The sequence below is a fragment of the Hyla sarda genome, unplaced genomic scaffold (genome assembly GCF_029499605.1).
Source record: "Hyla sarda isolate aHylSar1 unplaced genomic scaffold, aHylSar1.hap1 scaffold_1351, whole genome shotgun sequence".
Classification (NCBI taxonomy): Eukaryota; Metazoa; Chordata; class Amphibia; order Anura; family Hylidae; genus Hyla; species Hyla sarda.
The window spans coordinates 21,801-36,118 of record NW_026607978.1 but is presented as its reverse complement, the minus strand read 5'-3'; the positions used below and the strand labels follow the sequence as shown (position 1 = coordinate 36,118).

Here is a 14,318-nt window from a genome sequence, read left to right as displayed (position 1 = left end):
AGATTAATGCTTATGAAGAAATATAAAATCTCATCCCTTCCCCAATATCGCGCCACACCCCTACCCCTTAATTCCCTGGTTGAACGTGATGGACATATGTCTTTTTTCGACCGTACTAACTATGTAACTATGTAACATAACATGGGGGGGGGGGGGGGGGGGGTCTCCTGGCTGTTCACACAGGTGTGTCATTGCTGTACATTGACCATGCATTGCTTCTGTGGTATTGCAAAGGCAAAGACAAATGCTTCCAGCCATCCATTGCACTAATGGATTGGTCATCAGCTGGCTGTCTATGTCCCGCATCAATATAGACCAAAGTACAGAGGGTTAGGCTATGCTATTGTGCACCTACCTGATGCATCAGAAGGTGCGAGGCCCTTGCTAAATTCTGTGCACAGACTTTGAGATCTATGCTTTAGACTGTATCTAAACCTGCTCCAACATGGACTGACATTCTGGCCTACTTTCAGCCGATGCGACTTGTCTGTCGCTGAACAGTCGCTTTTTATGTATTCAGCACCTATGTATAATGTTGTAAAAATGCTCTAGAAGCTAAAGTCGCAGAAATGTCACACATATTTGGCCTGCAACTTTCTGTGCGACAAATTCAGACAGGAAAAATCAGTATAAATCCTTAGAAAATTATCCCCCAGTGTCTCCATCTGCTGGCGGTATTGAATAAGCATTGCTGCACTGATGGGGTATGCATTAGACGAAAAAAAAGAAGAAAAAGAAGAATAATACGCCCAGAAAAGAGGCGAAAAGGAGAAAAACGTAAAAAAACGTGAAAAAAAAGTAAGAGGAAGAGAAGGGAAAAAAAGGTGGAAATGGGTTTAAAAGTGATTTCGGCGGAGAAATATATATATATATATATATATATATATATATATATATATATGCGCACACACACACATAGATATAAACGTATTCTCCGTTGAGATATTGCAGCCGCTGCTGTGTCCAGGCCCAGGAGCCTTAGCACTGTGCTGTGATGTCACTCAATACCACTGACATCACTAGGTGTAAACAACATCTCTCCTTTGCTGTGTATGTGACTATGGAGCTGTTTGGTGATGTCGTCTATTACGGCCTTCATAGAAGCAACAGGAGATTGTTGCATCCATCTTGAACCCTCAGAACTACAGTGCTATGATGTCACTCACTTCCACAGGCCTTGCAGAGTGTAAACAACAACAACCCAGCTTTGTTGTGTATGTAACCAAAGGGATTTGTGATGTCACCTAGAACCTTCACAGCAGCGACAGCTTTATGAGGAGCATCAGCACTGCTCTGCCTGAGCAGAACCATCACCGCCATAGGTTGTCAAATAACCCGGATTTAACCCACACAGGTAAGTCCAATGGGGTGCAGGCATGTCCTCTATGCTTACAGCTTCCCGTGGGTGTTGGTTTGATACCGTTTGGGGACAGCCAAGGAGGCATCTGCAGGCAACAAAGGTAGGTGTGTGCTTGTGTGTGTGTTTCCTATGCAGATCCTAAGCCCAGTGTCACATGCAAGTAGGAGGAGTAAGAAGGGTTCCTGGCAAATCCGGGTTATGGATTGCATTTAAAAAGGCCCCGTGGGAGTGCAATGGGCCCCTGTCTTGCTGCTTAGCAATAATGGTATGGGTTTAGGTTCTGCTGTGTGTACTGGTGGTTGACTGCCCCCCAGCCCAGAGTGTGCATGGAAAATTGTCTGGCAGCCTCCCTGACAGCAAGCAGTGATAGTGCCCATGAAGGGGACCTTGTTGGGCCCGCCCCTTTCACGGTTATCGCTTCTCGGCCTTTTGGCTAAGATCAAGTGTAGTATCTGTTCTTATCAGTTTAATATCTGATACGTCCCCTATCTGGGGACCATATATTAAATGGATTTTTGAGAACGGGGGCCGATTTCGAAGCTTGCTTCCGTCGCCCTATGCATTGACCCGATATGGCAGTATCTTCGGGTACAGTGCACCACCCCCTTACAGGGTTAAAAAGAAAGATTCCTACTTTCATTGCTACCTGCTTGCTGGCTAGCCAGCTAGCCAGCCCTGTGGGCCTTGCTGCTGCTGCAGCCAAAAAACAAAAGGTGGTGCTGCTGCTGCTTCTGCTGCTTCTGCTTCTGCTTGTGTCTGGCCGCTGTTGGAGCGTCCAGGCACAGGACTTCTGCTGCTGCTGACTAAATGGCCTCCTTAATTGGATCATTTGAGTAGCCAGCACACCTGTGCAGGTAGGGCATGACATGATAGGCAGCTGCCTTGATAGCGGGTGGGTGCTGAATGTTCCTAATTGACAAAATAAGATTAATGCTTATGAAGAAATATAAAATCTCATCCCTTCCCCAATATCGCGCCACACCCCTACCCCTTAATTCCCTGGTTGAACGTGATGGACATATGTCTTTTTTCGACCGTACTAACTATGTAACTATGTAACATAACATGGGGGGGGGGGGTCTCCTGGCTGTTCACACAGGTGTGTCATTGCTGTACATTGACCATGCATTGCTTCTGTGGTATTGCAAAGGCAAAGACAAATGCTTCCAGCCATCCATTGCACTAATGGATTGGTCATCAGCTGGCTGTCTATGTCCCGCATCAATATAGACCAAAGTACAGAGGGTTAGGCTATGCTATTGTGCACCTACCTGATGCATCAGAAGGTGCGAGGCCCTTGCTAAATTCTGTGCACAGACTTTGAGATCTATGCTTTAGACTGTATCTAAACCTGCTCCAACATGGACTGACATTCTGGCCTACTTTCAGCCGATGCGACTTGTCTGTCGCTGAACAGTCGCTTTTTATGTATTCAGCACCTATGTATAATGTTGTAAAAATGCTCTAGAAGCTAAAGTCGCAGAAATGTCACACATATTTGGCCTGCAACTTTCTGTGCGACAAATTCAGACAGGAAAAATCAGTATAAATCCTTAGAAAATTATCCCCCAGTGTCTCCATCTGCTGGCGGTATTGAATAAGCATTGCTGCACTGATGGGGTATGCATTAGACGAAAAAAAAGAAGAAAAAGAAGAATAATACGCCCAGAAAAGAGGCGAAAAGGAGAAAAACGTAAAAAAACGTGAAAAAAAAGTAAGAGGAAGAGAAGGGAAAAAAAGGTGGAAATGGGTTTAAAAGTGATTTCGGCGGAGAAATATATATATATATATATATATATATATATATGCGCACACACACACATAGATATAAACGTATTCTCCGTTGAGATATTGCAGCCGCTGCTGTGTCCAGGCCCAGGAGCCTTAGCACTGTGCTGTGATGTCACTCAATACCACTGACATCACTAGGTGTAAACAACATCTCTCCTTTGCTGTGTATGTGACTATGGAGCTGTTTGGTGATGTCGTCTATTACGGCCTTCATAGAAGCAACAGGAGATTGTTGCATCCATCTTGAACCCTCAGAACTACAGTGCTATGATGTCACTCACTTCCACAGGCCTTGCAGAGTGTAAACAACAACAACCCAGCTTTGTTGTGTATGTAACCAAAGGGATTTGTGATGTCACCTAGAACCTTCACAGCAGCGACAGCTTTATGAGGAGCATCAGCACTGCTCTGCCTGAGCAGAACCATCACCGCCATAGGTTGTCAAATAACCCGGATTTAACCCACACAGGTAAGTCCAATGGGGTGCAGGCATGTCCTCTATGCTTACAGCTTCCCGTGGGTGTTGGTTTGATACCGTTTGGGGACAGCCAAGGAGGCATCTGCAGGCAACAAAGGTAGGTGTGTGCTTGTGTGTGTGTTTCCTATGCAGATCCTAAGCCCAGTGTCACATGCAAGTAGGAGGAGTAAGAAGGGTTCCTGGCAAATCCGGGTTATGGATTGCATTTAAAAAGGCCCCGTGGGAGTGCAATGGGCCCCTGTCTTGCTGCTTAGCAATAATGGTATGGGTTTAGGTTCTGCTGTGTGTACTGGTGGTTGACTGCCCCCCAGCCCAGAGTGTGCATGGAAAATTGTCTGGCAGCCTCCCTGACAGCAAGCAGTGATAGTGCCCATGAAGGGGACCTTGTTGGGCCCGCCCCTTTCACGGTTATCGCTTCTCGGCCTTTTGGCTAAGATCAAGTGTAGTATCTGTTCTTATCAGTTTAATATCTGATACGTCCCCTATCTGGGGACCATATATTAAATGGATTTTTGAGAACGGGGGCCGATTTCGAAGCTTGCTTCCGTCGCCCTATGCATTGACCCGATATGGCAGTATCTTCGGGTACAGTGCACCACCCCCTTACAGGGTTAAAAAGAAAGATTCCTACTTTCATTGCTACCTGCTTGCTGGCTAGCCAGCTAGCCAGCCCTGTGGGCCTTGCTGCTGCTGCAGCCAAAAAACAAAAGGTGGTGCTGCTGCTGCTTCTGCTGCTTCTGCTTCTGCTTGTGTCTGGCCCCTGTTGGAGCGTCCAGGCACAGGACTTCTGCTGCTGCTGACTAAATGGCCTCCTTAATTGGATCATTTGAGTAGCCAGCACACCTGTGCAGGTAGGGCATGACATGATAGGCAGCTGCCTTGATAGCGGGTGGGTGCTGAATGTTCCTAATTGACAAAATAAGATTAATGCTTATGAAGAAATATAAAATCTCATCCCTTCCCCAATATCGCGCCACACCCCTACCCCTTAATTCCCTGGTTGAACGTGATGGACATATGTCTTTTTTCGACCGTACTAACTATGTAACTATGTAACATAACATGGGGGGGGGGGGGGGGTCTCCTGGCTGTTCACACAGGTGTGTCATTGCTGTACATTGACCATGCATTGCTTCTGTGGTATTGCAAAGGCAAAGACAAATGCTTCCAGCCATCCATTGCACTAATGGATTGGTCATCAGCTGGCTGTCTATGTCCCGCATCAATATAGACCAAAGTACAGAGGGTTAGGCTATGCTATTGTGCACCTACCTGATGCATCAGAAGGTGCGAGGCCCTTGCTAAATTCTGTGCACAGACTTTGAGATCTATGCTTTAGACTGTATCTAAACCTGCTCCAACATGGACTGACATTCTGGCCTACTTTCAGCCGATGCGACTTGTCTGTCGCTGAACAGTCGCTTTTTATGTATTCAGCACCTATGTATAATGTTGTAAAAATGCTCTAGAAGCTAAAGTCGCAGAAATGTCACACATATTTGGCCTGCAACTTTCTGTGCGACAAATTCAGACAGGAAAAGTCAGTATAAATCCTTAGAAAATTATCCCCCAGTGTCTCCATCTGCTGGCGGTATTGAATAAGCATTGCTGCACTGATGGGGTATGCATTAGACGAAAAAAAAGAAGAAAAAGAAGAATAATACGCCCAGAAAAGAGGCGAAAAGGAGAAAAACGTAAAAAAACGTGAAAAAAAAGTAAGAGGAAGAGAAGGGAAAAAAAGGTGGAAATGGGTTTAAAAGTGATTTCGGCGGAGAAATATATATATATATATATATATATATATATATATATATGCGCACACACACACATAGATATAAACGTATTCTCCGTTGAGATATTGCAGCCGCTGCTGTGTCCAGGCCCAGGAGCCTTAGCACTGTGCTGTGATGTCACTCAATACCACTGACATCACTAGGTGTAAACAACATCTCTCCTTTGCTGTGTATGTGACTATGGAGCTGTTTGGTGATGTCGTCTATTACGGCCTTCATAGAAGCAACAGGAGATTGTTGCATCCATCTTGAACCCTCAGAACTACAGTGCTATGATGTCACTCACTTCCACAGGCCTTGCAGAGTGTAAACAACAACAACCCAGCTTTGTTGTGTATGTAACCAAAGGGATTTGTGATGTCACCTAGAACCTTCACAGCAGCGACAGCTTTATGAGGAGCATCAGCACTGCTCTGCCTGAGCAGAACCATCACCGCCATAGGTTGTCAAATAACCCGGATTTAACCCACACAGGTAAGTCCAATGGGGTGCAGGCATGTCCTCTATGCTTACAGCTTCCCGTGGGTGTTGGTTTGATACCGTTTGGGGACAGCCAAGGAGGCATCTGCAGGCAACAAAGGTAGGTGTGTGCTTGTGTGTGTGTTTCCTATGCAGATCCTAAGCCCAGTGTCACATGCAAGTAGGAGGAGTAAGAAGGGTTCCTGGCAAATCCGGGTTATGGATTGCATTTAAAAAGGCCCCGTGGGAGTGCAATGGGCCCCTGTCTTGCTGCTTAGCAATAATGGTATGGGTTTAGGTTCTGCTGTGTGTACTGGTGGTTGACTGCCCCCCAGCCCAGAGTGTGCATGGAAAATTGTCTGGCAGCCTCCCTGACAGCAAGCAGTGATAGTGCCCATGAAGGGGACCTTGTTGGGCCCGCCCCTTTCACGGTTATCGCTTCTCGGCCTTTTGGCTAAGATCAAGTGTAGTATCTGTTCTTATCAGTTTAATATCTGATACGTCCCCTATCTGGGGACCATATATTAAATGGATTTTTGAGAACGGGGGCCGATTTCGAAGCTTGCTTCCGTCGCCCTATGCATTGACCCGATATGGCAGTATCTTCGGGTACAGTGCACCACCCCCTTACAGGGTTAAAAAGAAAGATTCCTACTTTCATTGCTACCTGCTTGCTGGCTAGCCAGCTAGCCAGCCCTGTGGGCCTTGCTGCTGCTGCAGCCAAAAAACAAAAGGTGGTGCTGCTGCTGCTTCTTCTGCTTCTGCTTCTGCTTGTGTCTGGCCCCTGTTGGAGCGTCCAGGCACAGGACTTCTGCTGCTGCTGACTAAATGGCCTCCTTAATTGGATCATTTGAGTAGCCAGCACACCTGTGCAGGTAGGGCATGACATGATAGGCAGCTGCCTTGATAGCGGGTGGGTGCTGAATGTTCCTAATTGACAAAATAAGATTAATGCTTATGAAGAAATATAAAATCTCATCCCTTCCCCAATATCGCGCCACACCCCTACCCCTTAATTCCCTGGTTGAACGTGATGGACATATGTCTTTTTTCGACCGTACTAACTATGTAACTATGTAACATAACATGGGGGGGGGGGGGGGGGTCTCCTGGCTGTTCACACAGGTGTGTCATTGCTGTACATTGACCATGCATTGCTTCTGTGGTATTGCAAAGGCAAAGACAAATGCTTCCAGCCATCCATTGCACTAATGGATTGGTCATCAGCTGGCTGTCTATGTCCCGCATCAATATAGACCAAAGTACAGAGGGTTAGGCTATGCTATTGTGCACCTACCTGATGCATCAGAAGGTGCGAGGCCCTTGCTAAATTCTGTGCACAGACTTTGAGATCTATGCTTTAGACTGTATCTAAACCTGCTCCAACATGGACTGACATTCTGGCCTACTTTCAGCCGATGCGACTTGTCTGTCGCTGAACAGTCGCTTTTTATGTATTCAGCACCTATGTATAATGTTGTAAAAATGCTCTAGAAGCTAAAGTCGCAGAAATGTCACACATATTTGGCCTGCAACTTTCTGTGCGACAAATTCAGACAGGAAAAATCAGTATAAATCCTTAGAAAATTATCCCCCAGTGTCTCCATCTGCTGGCGGTATTGAATAAGCATTGCTGCACTGATGGGGTATGCATTAGACGAAAAAAAAGAAGAAAAAGAAGAATAATACGCCCAGAAAAGAGGCGAAAAGGAGAAAAACGTAAAAAAACGTGAAAAAAAAGTAAGAGGAAGAGAAGGGAAAAAAAGGTGGAAATGGGTTTAAAAGTGATTTCGGCGGAGAAATATATATATATATATATATATATATATATATATATATATATATATATGCGCACACACACACATAGATATAAACGTATTCTCCGTTGAGATATTGCAGCCGCTGCTGTGTCCAGGCCCAGGAGCCTTAGCACTGTGCTGTGATGTCACTCAATACCACTGACATCACTAGGTGTAAACAACATCTCTCCTTTGCTGTGTATGTGACTATGGAGCTGTTTGGTGATGTCGTCTATTACGGCCTTCATAGAAGCAACAGGAGATTGTTGCATCCATCTTGAACCCTCAGAACTACAGTGCTATGATGTCACTCACTTCCACAGGCCTTGCAGAGTGTAAACAACAACAACCCAGCTTTGTTGTGTATGTAACCAAAGGGATTTGTGATGTCACCTAGAACCTTCACAGCAGCGACAGCTTTATGAGGAGCATCAGCACTGCTCTGCCTGAGCAGAACCATCACCGCCATAGGTTGTCAAATAACCCGGATTTAACCCACACAGGTAAGTCCAATGGGGTGCAGGCATGTCCTCTATGCTTACAGCTTCCCGTGGGTGTTGGTTTGATACCGTTTGGGGACAGCCAAGGAGGCATCTGCAGGCAACAAAGGTAGGTGTGTGCTTGTGTGTGTGTTTCCTATGCAGATCCTAAGCCCAGTGTCACATGCAAGTAGGAGGAGTAAGAAGGGTTCCTGGCAAATCCGGGTTATGGATTGCATTTAAAAAGGCCCCGTGGGAGTGCAATGGGCCCCTGTCTTGCTGCTTAGCAATAATGGTATGGGTTTAGGTTCTGCTGTGTGTACTGGTGGTTGACTGCCCCCCAGCCCAGAGTGTGCATGGAAAATTGTCTGGCAGCCTCCCTGACAGCAAGCAGTGATAGTGCCCATGAAGGGGACCTTGTTGGGCCCGCCCCTTTCACGGTTATCGCTTCTCGGCCTTTTGGCTAAGATCAAGTGTAGTATCTGTTCTTATCAGTTTAATATCTGATACGTCCCCTATCTGGGGACCATATATTAAATGGATTTTTGAGAACGGGGGCCGATTTCGAAGCTTGCTTCCGTCGCCCTATGCATTGACCCGATATGGCAGTATCTTCGGGTACAGTGCACCACCCCCTTACAGGGTTAAAAAGAAAGATTCCTACTTTCATTGCTACCTGCTTGCTGGCTAGCCAGCTAGCCAGCCCTGTGGGCCTTGCTGCTGCTGCAGCCAAAAAACAAAAGGTGGTGCTGCTGCTGCTTCTGCTGCTTCTGCTTCTGCTTGTGTCTGGCCCCTGTTGGAGCGTCCAGGCACAGGACTTCTGCTGCTGCTGACTAAATGGCCTCCTTAATTGGATCATTTGAGTAGCCAGCACACCTGTGCAGGTAGGGCATGACATGATAGGCAGCTGCCTTGATAGCGGGTGGGTGCTGAATGTTCCTAATTGACAAAATAAGATTAATGCTTATGAAGAAATATAAAATCTCATCCCTTCCCCAATATCGCGCCACACCCCTACCCCTTAATTCCCTGGTTGAACGTGATGGACATATGTCTTTTTTCGACCGTACTAACTATGTAACTATGTAACATAACATGGGGGGGGGGGGGGTCTCCTGGCTGTTCACACAGGTGTGTCATTGCTGTACATTGACCATGCATTGCTTCTGTGGTATTGCAAAGGCAAAGACAAATGCTTCCAGCCATCCATTGCACTAATGGATTGGTCATCAGCTGGCTGTCTATGTCCCGCATCAATATAGACCAAAGTACAGAGGGTTAGGCTATGCTATTGTGCACCTACCTGATGCATCAGAAGGTGCGAGGCCCTTGCTAAATTCTGTGCAAAGACTTTGAGATCTATGCTTTAGACTGTATCTAAACCTGCTCCAACATGGACTGACATTCTGGCCTACTTTCAGCCGATGCGACTTGTCTGTCGCTGAACAGTCGCTTTTTATGTATTCAGCACCTATGTATAATGTTGTAAAAATGCTCTAGAAGCTAAAGTCGCAGAAATGTCACACATATTTGGCCTGCAACTTTCTGTGCGACAAATTCAGACAGGAAAAATCAGTATAAATCCTTAGAAAATTATCCCCCAGTGTCTCCATCTGCTGGCGGTATTGAATAAGCATTGCTGCACTGATGGGGTATGCATTAGACGAAAAAAAAGAAGAAAAAGAAGAATAATACGCCCAGAAAAGAGGCGAAAAGGAGAAAAACGTAAAAAAACGTGAAAAAAAAGTAAGAGGAAGAGAAGGGAAAAAAAGGTGGAAATGGGTTTAAAAGTGATTTCGGCGGAGAAATATATATATATATATATATATATATATATATATATATATATATATATATGCGCACACACACACATAGATATAAACGTATTCTCCGTTGAGATATTGCAGCCGCTGCTGTGTCCAGGCCCAGGAGCCTTAGCACTGTGCTGTGATGTCACTCAATACCACTGACATCACTAGGTGTAAACAACATCTCTCCTTTGCTGTGTATGTGACTATGGAGCTGTTTGGTGATGTCGTCTATTACGGCCTTCATAGAAGCAACAGGAGATTGTTGCATCCATCTTGAACCCTCAGAACTACAGTGCTATGATGTCACTCACTTCCACAGGCCTTGCAGAGTGTAAACAACAACAACCCAGCTTTGTTGTGTATGTAACCAAAGGGATTTGTGATGTCACCTAGAACCTTCACAGCAGCGACAGCTTTATGAGGAGCATCAGCACTGCTCTGCCTGAGCAGAACCATCACCGCCATAGGTTGTCAAATAACCCGGATTTAACCCACACAGGTAAGTCCAATGGGGTGCAGGCATGTCCTCTATGCTTACAGCTTCCCGTGGGTGTTGGTTTGATACCGTTTGGGGACAGCCAAGGAGGCATCTGCAGGCAACAAAGGTAGGTGTGTGCTTGTGTGTGTGTTTCCTATGCAGATCCTAAGCCCAGTGTCACATGCAAGCAGGAGGAGTAAGAAGGGTTCCTGGCAAATCCAGGTTATGGATTGCATTTAAAAAGGCCCCGTGGGAGTAATGGGCCCCTGTCTTGCTGCTTAGCAATAATGGTATGGGTTTAGGTTCTGCTGTGTGTACTGGTGGTTGACTGCCCCCCAGCCCAGAGTGTGCATGGAAAATTGTCTGGCAGCCTCCCTGACAGCAAGCAGTGATAGTGCCCATGAAGGGGACCTTGTTGGGCCCGCCCCTTTCACGGTTATCGCTTCTCGGCCTTTTGGCTAAGATCAAGTGTAGTATCTGTTCTTATCAGTTTAATATCTGATACGTCCCCTATCTGGGGACCATATATTAAATGGATTTTTGAGAACGGGGGCCGATTTCGAAGCTTGCTTCCGTCGCCCTATGCATTGACCCGATATGGCAGTATCTTCGGGTACAGTGCACCACCCCCTTACAGGGTTAAAAAGAAAGATTCCTACTTTCATTGCTACCTGCTTGCTGGCTAGCCAGCTAGCCAGCCCTGTGGGCCTTGCTGCTGCTGCAGCCAAAAAACAAAAGGTGGTGCTGCTGCTGCTTCTGCTGCTTCTGCTTCTGCTTGTGTCTGGCCCCTGTTGGAGCGTCCAGGCACAGGACTTCTGCTGCTGCTGACTAAATGGCCTCCTTAATTGGATCATTTGAGTAGCCAGCACACCTGTGCAGGTAGGGCATGACATGATAGGCAGCTGCCTTGATAGCGGGTGGGTGCTGAATGTTCCTAATTGACAAAATAAGATTAATGCTTATGAAGAAATATAAAATCTCATCCCTTCCCCAATATCGCGCCACACCCCTACCCCTTAATTCCCTGGTTGAACGTGATGGACATATGTCTTTTTTCGACCGTACTAACTATGTAACTATGTAACATAACATGGGGGGGGGGGGGGGGGGTCTCCTGGCTGTTCACACAGGTGTGTCATTGCTGTACATTGACCATGCATTGCTTCTGTGGTATTGCAAAGGCAAAGACAAATGCTTCCAGCCATCCATTGCACTAATGGATTGGTCATCAGCTGGCTGTCTATGTCCCGCATCAATATAGACCAAAGTACAGAGGGTTAGGCTATGCTATTGTGCACCTACCTGATGCATCAGAAGGTGCGAGGCCCTTGCTAAATTCTGTGCACAGACTTTGAGATCTATGCTTTAGACTGTATCTAAACCTGCTCCAACATGGACTGACATTCTGGCCTACTTTCAGCCGATGCGACTTGTCTGTCGCTGAACAGTCGCTTTTTATGTATTCAGCACCTATGTATAATGTTGTAAAAATGCTCTAGAAGCTAAAGTCGCAGAAATGTCACACATATTTGGCCTGCAACTTTCTGTGCGACAAAATCAGACAGGAAAAATCAGTATAAATCCTTAGAAAATTATCCCCCAGTGTCTCCATCTGCTGGCGGTATTGAATAAGCATTGCTGCACTGATGGGGTATGCATTAGACGAAAAAAAAGAAGAAAAAGAAGAATAATACGCCCAGAAAAGAGGCGAAAAGGAGAAAAACGTAAAAAAACGTGAAAAAAAAGTAAGAGGAAGAGAAGGGAAAAAAAGGTGGAAATGGGTTTAAAAGTGATTTCGGCGGAGATATATATATATATATATATATATATATATATATATATATATATATATGCGCACACACACACATAGATATAAACGTATTCTCCGTTGAGATATTGCAGCCGCTGCTGTGTCCAGGCCCAGGAGCCTTAGCACTGTGCTGTGATGTCACTCAATACCACTGACATCACTAGGTGTAAACAACATCTCTCCTTTGCTGTGTATGTGACTATGGAGCTGTTTGGTGATGTCGTCTATTACGGCCTTCATAGAAGCAACAGGAGATTGTTGCATCCATCTTGAACCCTCAGAACTACAGTGCTATGATGTCACTCACTTCCACAGGCCTTGCAGAGTGTAAACAACAACAACCCAGCTTTGTTGTGTATGTAACCAAAGGGATTTGTGATGTCACCTAGAACCTTCACAGCAGCGACAGCTTTATGAGGAGCATCAGCACTGCTCTGCCTGAGCAGAACCATCACCGCCATAGGTTGTCAAATAACCCGGATTTAACCCACACAGGTAAGTCCAATGGGGTGCAGGCATGTCCTCTATGCTTACAGCTTCCCGTGGGTGTTGGTTTGATACCGTTTGGGGACAGCCAAGGAGGCATCTGCAGGCAACAAAGGTAGGTGTGTGCTTGTGTGTGTGTTTCCTATGCAGATCCTAAGCCCAGTGTCACATGCAAGTAGGAGGAGTAAGAAGGGTTCCTGGCAAATCCGGGTTATGGATTGCATTTAAAAAGGCCCCGTGGGAGTGCAATGGGCCCCTGTCTTGCTGCTTAGCAATAATGGTATGGGTTTAGGTTCTGCTGTGTGTACTGGTGGTTGACTGCCCCCCAGCCCAGAGTGTGCATGGAAAATTGTCTGGCAGCCTCCCTGACAGCAAGCAGTGATAGTGCCCATGAAGGGGACCTTGTTGGGCCCGCCCCTTTCACGGTTATCGCTTCTCGGCCTTTTGGCTAAGATCAAGTGTAGTATCTGTTCTTATCAGTTTAATATCTGATACGTCCCCTATCTGGGGACCATATATTAAATGGATTTTTGAGAACGGGGGCCGATTTCGAAGCTTGCTTCCGTCGCCCTATGCATTGACCCGATATGGCAGTATCTTCGGGTACAGTGCACCACCCCCTTACAGGGTTAAAAAGAAAGATTCCTACTTTCATTGCTACCTGCTTGCTGGCTAGCCAGCTAGCCAGCCCTGTGGGCCTTGCTGCTGCTGCAGCCAAAAAACAAAAGGTGGTGCTGCTGCTGCTTCTGCTGCTTCTGCTTCTGCTTGTGTCTGGCCCCTGTTGGAGCGTCCAGGCACAGGACTTCTGCTGCTGCTGACTAAATGGCCTCCTTAATTGGATCATTTGAGTAGCCAGCACACCTGTGCAGGTAGGGCATGACATGATAGGCAGCTGCCTTGATAGCGGGTGGGTGCTGAATGTTCCTAATTGACAAAATAAGATTAATGCTTATGAAGAAATATAAAATCTCATCCCTTCCCCAATATCGCGCCACACCCCTACCCCTTAATTCCCTGGTTGAACGTGATGGACATATGTCTTTTTTCGACCGTACTAACTATGTAACTATGTAACATAACATGGGGAGGGGGGGGGGGGGGGGTCTCCTGGCTGTTCACACAGGTGTGTCATTGCTGTACATTGACCATGCATTGCTTCTGTGGTATTGCAAAGGCAAAGACAAATGCTTCCAGCCATCCATTGCACTAATGGATTGGTCATCAGCTGGCTGTCTATGTCCCGCATCAATATAGACCAAAGTACAGAGGGTTAGGCTATGCTATTGTGCACCTACCTGATGCATCAGAAGGTGCGAGGCCCTTGCTAAATTCTGTGCACAGACTTTGAGATCTATGCTTTAGACTGTATCTAAACCTGCTCCAACATGGACTGACATTCTGGCCTACTTTCAGCCGATGCGACTTGTCTGTCGCTGAACAGTCGCTTTTTATGTATTCAGCACCTATGTATAATGTTGTAAAAATGCTCTAGAAGCTAAAGTCGCAGAAATGTCACACATATTTGGCCTGCAACTTTCTGTGCGACAAATTCAGACAGGAAAAATCAGTATAAA

General features: G+C 46.2%; 6 non-coding genes across 6 annotated transcripts; all 6 read left to right on the top strand.

The window, feature by feature from the left end:
- The first annotated feature begins 1,773 nt into the window (after nucleotides 1-1,773).
- LOC130305999 (U2 spliceosomal RNA) lies at nucleotides 1,774-1,964 on the top strand. Its single transcript, XR_008855401.1, has one exon. It is a non-coding gene; the product is annotated as a U2 spliceosomal RNA (small nuclear RNA).
- A 2,075-nt stretch (nucleotides 1,965-4,039) lies between these two features.
- Nucleotides 4,040-4,230, top strand: LOC130305998 (U2 spliceosomal RNA). Its single transcript, XR_008855400.1, has one exon. It is a non-coding gene; the product is annotated as a U2 spliceosomal RNA (small nuclear RNA).
- A 2,085-nt stretch (nucleotides 4,231-6,315) lies between these two features.
- On the top strand, nucleotides 6,316-6,506 carry LOC130305997 (U2 spliceosomal RNA). Its single transcript, XR_008855399.1, has one exon. It is a non-coding gene; the product is annotated as a U2 spliceosomal RNA (small nuclear RNA).
- A 2,096-nt stretch (nucleotides 6,507-8,602) lies between these two features.
- On the top strand, nucleotides 8,603-8,793 carry LOC130305996 (U2 spliceosomal RNA). Its single transcript, XR_008855398.1, has one exon. It is a non-coding gene; the product is annotated as a U2 spliceosomal RNA (small nuclear RNA).
- Nucleotides 8,794-10,886: 2,093 nt separating this feature from the next.
- LOC130305995 (U2 spliceosomal RNA) lies at nucleotides 10,887-11,077 on the top strand. Its single transcript, XR_008855397.1, has one exon. It is a non-coding gene; the product is annotated as a U2 spliceosomal RNA (small nuclear RNA).
- A 2,095-nt stretch (nucleotides 11,078-13,172) lies between these two features.
- On the top strand, nucleotides 13,173-13,363 carry LOC130305994 (U2 spliceosomal RNA). The gene has a single exon (XR_008855396.1). It is a non-coding gene; the product is annotated as a U2 spliceosomal RNA (small nuclear RNA).
- Nucleotides 13,364-14,318: the final 955 nt, after the last annotated feature.